Here is a 9,774-nt window from a genome sequence, read left to right as displayed (position 1 = left end):
TGTGTGTGTGTGTGTGTGTGTGTGTGTGTGTGTGTAATGTTTGTTAGTTACTGTTTTCACTGTGGCATCGATGTTATTAAGCAGAGTAGGGTTTTGGCGGCTAGGTTTCGTAGAATGTTGCATTATTGCAATGTTGCACTCAGGTTTTGTTGAATATAAGCTTTCCCTCTAGGAATGTACACTAATTTATCGATACCAGTTGCAATTATCAATGAAAGAATGGGAATTTCGTAATCTTCTGTCGTTATTTAAGGCTGCATTCACTTCACTAATACTGGTTATAGGGTTCTGGAGGAATTCAAGGAAGGCTTTGAAAGCTCTTTTGGAGTACAGATGGATTTAAATGGTTTGCAGTTGGTATAGGAGTGGGATTTAATTTTTTTTGGTTCCGTATTTTTACATTTTCAGATTCCACAGTTTGGTATGTGTCGAAGTCACACCTGAACAAAGGTTTAAGTGTGCATCAGATGAACTCTTTTTCTTAAATGGAGATTTTACGACTACTGGACAATTTGGAAAGGTTTTCAGTGACCAAGAAATCATGGGAAACCTCGTTCCAGTAGAAAATATTTTTTAGCGTTAAGATCGACAAGTCCTGTCCAAAGCCTTGAAGAAATCAAGTTTGAAAGCGATTCCATCGATGCGATAAATAGCTCCATGTGTACATCACAAATACCAGTAGTTGTCTTTTATTACTGCTTCCATTATGGACAATGGTCAATAGGGGTATACCTTGACAGAGTTTACCAAATGAAATTATCTATCATTATGCTTTTTAAACGACGTCCCACTGCTGTTGTCATAGCCAGGCTAGCACATGTGCGAGATAATAGTGACGCAATACAGAGTTTACATAGTGGAAACAACCTGTATTTTGACATGAACAGGATGCTGCACGGAGTTTTCGGTGGAATCAGCGTTCATTTCTTTTATGTGAGGGGCATGGTTGCTGCTCATCCTGATGATTACACAGTTCATGTCGGACGTCATATTATCATTCATGATGGTGTTTTCTCACATTTGTCCTCAAATGGTTAACAACAATTAGTGCTTTCTCTTCGTTGCTATCCTAGTTTGAATCAGTGATAGTTATCCGATGATGCTTTCTATTACCACACTTTTGTGTCCATTGGTGTCTGTGTTTTTAATTTGTCTCTACCATATGGAAGAAAGGCTTACAGGACTCTATGTAAAATTAAAGGAAACGAAGTTTGCATCTAGGCGAACGTAATATGATGTATCAATTTAGGTTCCGAGGAATATTCTATTCAAAAGTGCATATTTTACTTCTACTCAGGTATGGTCTTGATTCTCTACAAAATGTCGTGAAGTTTCATGTAAAAAATTGATGAGAAATTAATAATGTTCTTGTTCCTATCCATATATGGGTTTTTACCAAGGAAGCATAGTACAATGGAAAGATCCGACGGATTGAACGTGTCCATCAAAGAAGTAACATGGTTATAAAGGTTTTCATTTTACCTTCTGCATTCTTACGTCAAAATTAAAATACGCGTTCCTGATAACTTGCAAATTGCAAGTTACAGTTGTTGCGCTTGTATTTAGGGGAATTACAAGTTGAGGTACTAGTCTGGATCGTAATGCTTTCAGTAACTGAAGCTGACACACCGAGAAGTAGATTGTAACACAACCGTGTACTTTATTGCAAGATAGCGACCGTGTCGTTCACCGTCAAAGGTCTGATCTCAAGTCCTCTAGTCTAAGCTCTCTACAAAGTTTAATACATCTCAAGACTTACATAATTAAAAAAGTTATCACAAGGTAATTTTCCCGCCAGTCTTTGATAGTTTCTTAAGATTAAATAAGATCACACCATGGAATATCCCGTTCCCGACTTATCTGCTTCTCGTACGATCTGAGTCAATGAACTTCACACGCCTTAGCCACGTGAGGGACGCTTCGAGATAAAATCTCTACAGGGAGGGGCGTTACACAGTTATTTTGGTAAAATTCACACAAACAGTGATGAAAGGGAAATAGGCGCTTTTGTGTACCTTTTTGTGATATCAAGAGAGTATGTAATCCCTGCATAAGTTCACTAAATGTACAAACTGACGGCGGAACATAATTGCAAAAGTATCAAAATTACCAGCTATGCTTAATGTAAACAAATGATTTCGATTGTGACCTCCAGACATTGATTTTTCCTTGTCCGACTTGTTTTCCTGTAACAAATAAAAATTAACAGTTCACAAGGGAAAGCTAGTATCCTTATATATATTTGTAAAGCACCGCAAATAAAGATTCCAATTTTAAAAGCTTGCATGAGGTCAAAGCATTTGTAAAAGTGTATGTTTAGCCATGCATTGTGAGATTGGTGCACGGAACGTGCTTTTTTTGTACGGATCGTAAAGTGGTTCACTTCATGCTTATTCTATCTGTCTGAAACCAGAGTTGAGGTTGTCCAGAATCGACAAGTATTTCAGCATGTTACAAAAAGTCGAACAGTAACACACTTTTCATATTAAACAAAATTCACGAAAAAAGGCTGGAAAGCGTTAGATTCGTCGCATGTTTATCCGTGTATTCGTAAATTATCTTATGCCCATAGCAGTCTTCATTTGTACTAGCCATGTAACACAATAATTTAGTGCAAGATAAAATCTGCTCCATTGCTTCAAGATATTTGTGTTGCATTCTTTTTAGCATGCAACAACTTGGGTGATAATAGTCATCATATGATTAAACATTGTAAACAGATTCCTATCCAGTCTGCGTGTTAAAATTCCATTCAGTGGTAAATTGTGAAAAGAAATGTAAAGCACTATGTGATATAGTTATAATTTTTACAGATCTGATTATATGTATGATCGATAATGCTACGTCTAATCTTATTCACTTCAGACTTACATTATTCTTGGCTGTGTTTCTTGGAATTTAAAAGTCATTAAAGACTTTAGAAAGTTAGTTAAAGTATCGTTGGTATCGTGTCATTTCTTTAAACATCTATAACATATTTTGTATTAGTAAAGTTAGCCAATGATCTTAAATTGGCCGATGATTAAATATAGATCAATGTTCCCTGACGTCTTGCCATTGGTACTGATTCTACAAACATCTTCGACTCCTTTAAACGGGTGTCAAATTATCACAATGAAACTTTGTTCCACATCAGAAAGGGTGTTAAGATGAAAGGAAAAAAGATTGATGTGTCGCATGGTCACCCATAGTTTCTATTCAAGCCGTCTCACTTAATTGCATTGCTATCGTCGAGAGCATTTGAAACTGCGGTATTTGCTGAATTTGATGCTGAGAGATATGCACATTTCATGTTTAAAATATGTACTGACAATTTCTGAATCGCTTCATATTTGAGGGCAGTCTGTTTGCTTTTCAAAGGCAACGATAGAAACAAACATTATGATAGACGTGTAACGCAAAATGTTGCCCCTCTACTTGTCAATCTGCAGTGTCGGTGCAGAATCGAGCGACATAAGTTTAATTTTTAACCGTACGCAAATAAATACCATTTCACTCAAATATTTAAAGTTTAAAGTAGGTGCCGTAAAGCGCACGCTTTAATTCTCAGACCTTGAGACTGTGTCATGAAATTGATAATCTCTAGTTACGTGACTAGTTTGCAAGTTCTCCCAATACTGTGCATTACAGTTACAAAACACATTTTGAGAAGCATCTGGTTCATGTTAGGGCAAAGATTAATTGTATAGAAGTCAGCTACTATATTATGACAATCTCGGCATTTAAATGGACATTTTCAGAAACACTTGTACTTGGTTCTTGGAAAGTGTGTCTTGTCAAGTTAAACAGTAAATTATCTACCCCATAAGGTCATTGGACAGTAATCGCAGAGTATTAATATTGAGATGATATTCATATACGTAGCTATAATTGTATATGGCATAACACAATTGGAACTAATTCGGGATGATTGGATAATGAACTTATGTTCGCTCAATCTGCAAATGTAAGCTCATCTGCTTTTCTCTTAAAGCAATGCACTTAATGAAAAATATAAAGGTATATTTTATGAATATTAGTGAAGGTATACTGCAAATGAAAAATATAAGCAGAACATTTTTGCAAATGCAAAATTCATATCCTTTATGTGAAGTTTATTGAGGTTATCACTGGGAAATTACCAACTACATTAGATTGCTATCGGACAAACACTTCAGTAAAATAAATGAAGACAACGTCAACAAAAATGAAAAAAAATTAAATATGTTCATTTATGCTAATTTCATGTTACTTAATGAGGTCATTCCTTGAAAGATGCTTATGCCATATTTACACTTTTTTCCCGGCGACCACGAAAGCCACGTTTCAGGCCACAGTGGACAAGACGGGATAGACGTGAGACAACGTGGAGGGACGGAAAGGGCAAACGTGACTAGCCGTGATTGCCGTGCCAGATTTTGACACTGTCAAAAAAATTGCCACGGCAGTCACGGTACGGATGAGAAACCTGGTAGCCGTAGTAAAACGGGATGAATACAAGGAAAGTGACAGTACGTAATAGATCGTAACAAAACTTTGGAGATTGTCCATAGTAGGACGAGAAGCAGGGCACGATCACGGTCCTTTGAAGTTGTACCACATTCTCCAACGTTTAGTGCACGTGTTGTCACGATTGCTTCAGGGTTTCTGCACGTTTTGTCACGGTTTTGGCATGGGAATTTATTCGAATCATGCGCAAACCACGACACATTACTGCATCTGCAATAGTCTCAGACTGGTACTCATTCTCTCTGCAACAGCTGCTGGCCTTCTTCTTCAGTATTCAAAGCCTGGATGTATGCACCAAACAAACAGGCAAACACAAAATCTTGTTCATCCTGGATATATCATGTTGTCTCATTGAAGTCTCCGAATACAATGATTGCTTTTGCTTGGGAGGTGTTTTATATACCGTTGGCACAAACGTGCCCCAAAGCTGCCTGGTATCTATTTTTCATCCATTGAAAGCCTTGAAAGAACGTCAAAAACGTGCCAGACCTTGATAAGAACGTGAGAAACGTTAGAAGATGTGCTAGCATTCGTGGTAGTCCGTGGGTTTAACAGTAGCTCGCCTTTGAACCTCTGGAACTAGACAGTCTCCTCCTCCCGCGGCCCGTCACGGTCACACCGTGACAGACCATGAGAAAACGTAGCATGATCTAACGAAACTTGAATGATAACATACTAGGTGTGGGTAACCTATCTAGCCCCAGGGGAAAGACTGTCAATGTCATGGGTTTGTTTAATTCTCACCAGAGAAGACGACGAAGTCATGGCCATCGACACAGCAATAACACCAGTAATCCCCAGTTCAGTGATCTACTACCCATGTTAAATCAACCTTTGGGTGTTCACAAGGTAAGAACTGCATTGTTTGCATGCTCCTTGCAGAAGTTAAGATTACTTCTCCTGACTGTTGAAGCTATGAATGTATACGACCCTCTGCTGCCTGAATACCGGTTAATCGCCATTATTATGGATATAGGCAAATATCGCCTATTCAAACCTGTTCAGACACAAAGCATAAACAGTCAGCAGAGATTGTTTTTCCCCTTGAGGTTTGTTAACAAAGGGATTTACATGATTAACATCAGCAATATCTTACACAACAAGGACGTTATGGACAAAGTACCACCTTATTTTACATTTCAAGACCCTCCTATAGTGTCCTATTCCTATTCTAAGACCATAGGTAGGAAATTGTTTAATTACAATAGGGTCTTGAAAGAAATTGATATTAAGAACAATGTTCATGATGGTACTTGTGATTGTATGTCATCTCCCTTTTGTTACAAACCTCACGGTCATATAATAACAGGTGACATGAAGATACTTACACATCATAAGCTTCGGCAGCTGTTCCAGTTTGGCCCAAAATATCGCGAGCCACCCAAAGTAAACTGGAACTTTAATTTTAAGTTAATCATGGATGCTGCTGAGGCTTATGCTAAGAAGTGGGCTACCTCGAAGACGAAGACGTTGGGTGTCTTTCAGACTGGCTTCGCACAGTCCGTGATAAGGTAAAATCTCGCATTTCACGTCTTCGCTCTTCCCATACTGTCATCAACACTACATCTGCCTTTGATGACCCTTCTGTACGGGAATGTCTAGATGCTTTACATGATAAATATGTTGTTGTTCCTGCAGACAAAGCATCAAACAACATCATCTTTGTCTGCAAGCAATATTACATTCAATGTTTAAAGAACGAACTTCAGATTAACTCAGATGATGAGAGTAGCACAACATACTCTCTTTCAACCTTATCTGAAGAGGAAATATTGCAGAACCATTCAACAGTTTTAAGTGAGTTTGGCATCAAGTTAGCGCAAGATGACAAGGTATTACCTAATCTATATTGGATTCCTAAGATCCATAAGAATCCTTATAAACAACGTTTCATAGCTGGTTCCAGTAAGTGTACAACAAAACGCTTGTCACAACTTTTAACCATCATTTTATCAACCATTAAATCTGGTTTTGTACGGTATTGTGACAAAGTTTATGAAACTAGTGGGGTCAATCAAATGTGGATATTAAAGAACTCCAAAGAATTGTTACATGTTTTACAAAATAACAAAAACATGTACAATTCAATCCACACATTTGATTTTTCAACGTTGTACACAACCATCCCACATAACAAACTTAAAGACAGGCTATCATCTCTCGTGAAGAAAGCCTTCTTTTACAAGAATGGTAGTCGTAGGTATGAATACATTGCCATCAAGCGCAACTTGGGCTATTTCACCAACAACAGCGATGCCAAACTCAAATACAGTGATGTTGAGGTGATTCAAATGCTATATTTCCTTATTGACAACATATTTATCAAGTTTGCTGGCATGACATTCAGGCAAACCATAGGCATTCCCATGGGCACAAACTGCGCCCCACTTCTTGCAGACTTATTTTTGTATTCGTATGAAGCAGAGTTCATACAATCACTTCAGAAATCTGGATGTAAGAGGATTGCCAAGCGATTTAACAACACCCACAGATATATCGATGATCTCATCAGTTTAAACAATCCTGGTATATCCAATTATCTGCACCACATCTACCCAGATGATTTAGAAATAAAAGAAACAACTGAAAGTGTGGACTCGTCTTCATACCTAGACGTATTGTTTGAAATTAGACAAAATACACTATATACTAAGCTGTATGACAAAAGAGACGATTTCAATTTTGAAATCATAAACTTTCCCTTTTTGTCGAGCAATATACCATCATCTCCAGCTTATGGTGTGTATATTTCACAACTTCTTAGATACAGTAGAGCATGCAATTCATATGAAGACTTTCGAGTTAGACACAGCATATTAGCTCAAAAGTTAGTGAGGCAAGGATTCTCAGAAAGTAGATTAGTGAAATCATTTAAGAAGTTCTACGGTAGATACGGAGATGTTGTATCAAAATATGACCTGTCTGTTACTCAAATGATGAGTGACAGCATACCAAATTTTGACTCACAAAAGTAATTTGGTGAATTCACCAAATAACAATGGATTTGTCGCTTTGGGTCAATCTTGACGGGTGCGGCTAGCTGGCAGGGTACGCTTACCCATTCCGGACACCTGGTACCACCACTACTTTGTGGTTCAAGATGACCCCATTGCCTTTGTCATTTTCAATATGTTCCTTGGACCTGGTAACTTTCTTAGTTACCTTGAATGATAACGATTATTGGACCTGATTTGATGTCTATTGAATACGGAGGAAAAAATGGTCAAAATCTCACGGCGCACTATGTTCCGGGCAAATGGGGCTGCAGTGGGTGTTGGGAACAGAGTGTAAAATTTATAACGCGCCTCATGCTCATTCCGTGACGCGATTCGCCAGAATACGTCACGTGATTAGAAAATACTGAACCAACAGAAATGACGTCAGACAGAGGGTATTTTCTGAAAAGCTATTTCCCTAGGGAAATAGTTTTGACCAAATTTGGAAAAAGTGCCCGGTCACGTGACTGCGTACTTTTGACCAATTTCGGAAAAATTGCCCGGTCATGTGACCATGGTGCCGTCTGCAGCTTTACAACAATGGTGGGTGACTAGAACATGATCTGCATCCATGATGAGCGTTAAGCCTCTCTCTAAAACAGATTTTCCAACATTCCGACAGCGTAGGAACTTGAACAGCTCATCGACGATGTGTGCAACTAAGGGTGTTGCTTGTACACTGAGAATATTTTTGAAAGAAAGTGGTACCAGGTACAACTGTAACAGCTGTGGAAATATCGTCAAGTAAACTTGTGACAATCGTGACGATGGATTGTTGCAGTGCAAAATATCAAAACACATTAAGAGCTATAACATACAGTAATACAACATGAGCATGTGGTGTGTTATAAAACTTCAATAACCTGGTCTTTATTCTTGCTATAGCGCCCGTTTATTACTCCTCGTGGCCGTGTGTTATCATATCGTTATACCCCTCGGCCTACGGCCTCGGGGAATAGCGATGTGTTTCTGGTAACACAAGGCTCCTCGGGGTAATAAACGTGTGCTATAGTCCTCATGACAAGGTAATAGCAAATGGTGTTTAAAAATTATTTTTGACGAAAAATGAAATGATAAACGATGTAATTGCATTTTTAAATCTCATTCCGTTTGGACAATATTAATATGATCATCACTGGGATATTACAAAACATGTTTAACAGAATTTCGAAAAGGACTTTTAGAACAAAAGATTTGTGAGAAACTTGATCAAAGAATAACAAAAAGATTCTGTCAAATGTTAATATGAATTTTTTCTCTAATTTCCATCTCTCTTAAGGGCATTTTAAAAAACTACATAGAACGTTTAAAAGTCTTACTGCATCTGAAAAATATTCTGTTTAACCAAAATCAAGATAATTAGCCCTGAAATCATTGCATATGCAAATATCCTCATCCTGCTGACAATAACCTATCTGAGTTGCACATAAAATACAACAGTTAATTCTGAACCTTAGTTCCTTAGAAGACCAAACTTTATGGAGGATGACGTACAACAGGCGACACTGGACCAAAGACAACTGGCAATCGGTGCCATGATCAACCTATATAAACAAACACCTCCGCATCTATGACAACAGACTCACTGTCACTGATTTTGTAATCGAATTTCAAAGTTGTAAAAATCATCCTGAAACACTGATCAACAAAATTCTTGCAGAAAAGTGATTTGTGAGACACGATTTTTTCTAAAGTGTAACCTGAACAATGTTTTTAAGATATAGAAGGGCTCGAAATTAACTTTTACATCATAAAGCTGGACTACCATTTTAAAAATTAGTAGTCCCAAGAAGACAATGGTATTATGCTTTTTCTCATATAAAATTCTAAATTACTGGTATATGATTTTTGTTTCTGAAAGTCTGAAGAACAAATCAATATCAGACTGTTCACCATCTCTCGTCAAGTTTAATTTATTGTGGCAAACCAAGCAACACAGTGACGGTAAATAAAAGCATTTTCAAACTGTAATGTTGTGTAAACTAGACCATAAAACATTCAATTACCTTTAGACTGGCTCATCAAACACTAAATCAAATAGACTTAAATATGCACTTTGCGCCATATCCTCTCTTCTTATCATACTGGTGAAGATCAACTAACTGACAAGCAACTTGAGATATTGTTCATATTTTACTAGGTTAAAATGATCACTTTTGGCAGAAGCAGTCCGTTCGGCTGTCAACTTCGGCTGTTTCATTCAATGATACATGTGAAGAAAGGATAGCCCAATGGACAACAATCCTAAGAAATCAATAGCCCAAAGGCAATGTTTGTGTGTCCTTTGACT

The sequence above is a fragment of the Ptychodera flava genome, chromosome 18 (assembly GCF_041260155.1).
Source record: "Ptychodera flava strain L36383 chromosome 18, AS_Pfla_20210202, whole genome shotgun sequence".
Lineage (NCBI taxonomy): Eukaryota > Metazoa > Hemichordata > Enteropneusta > Ptychoderidae > Ptychodera > Ptychodera flava.
Note: the sequence above shows the minus strand (reverse complement) of the source record.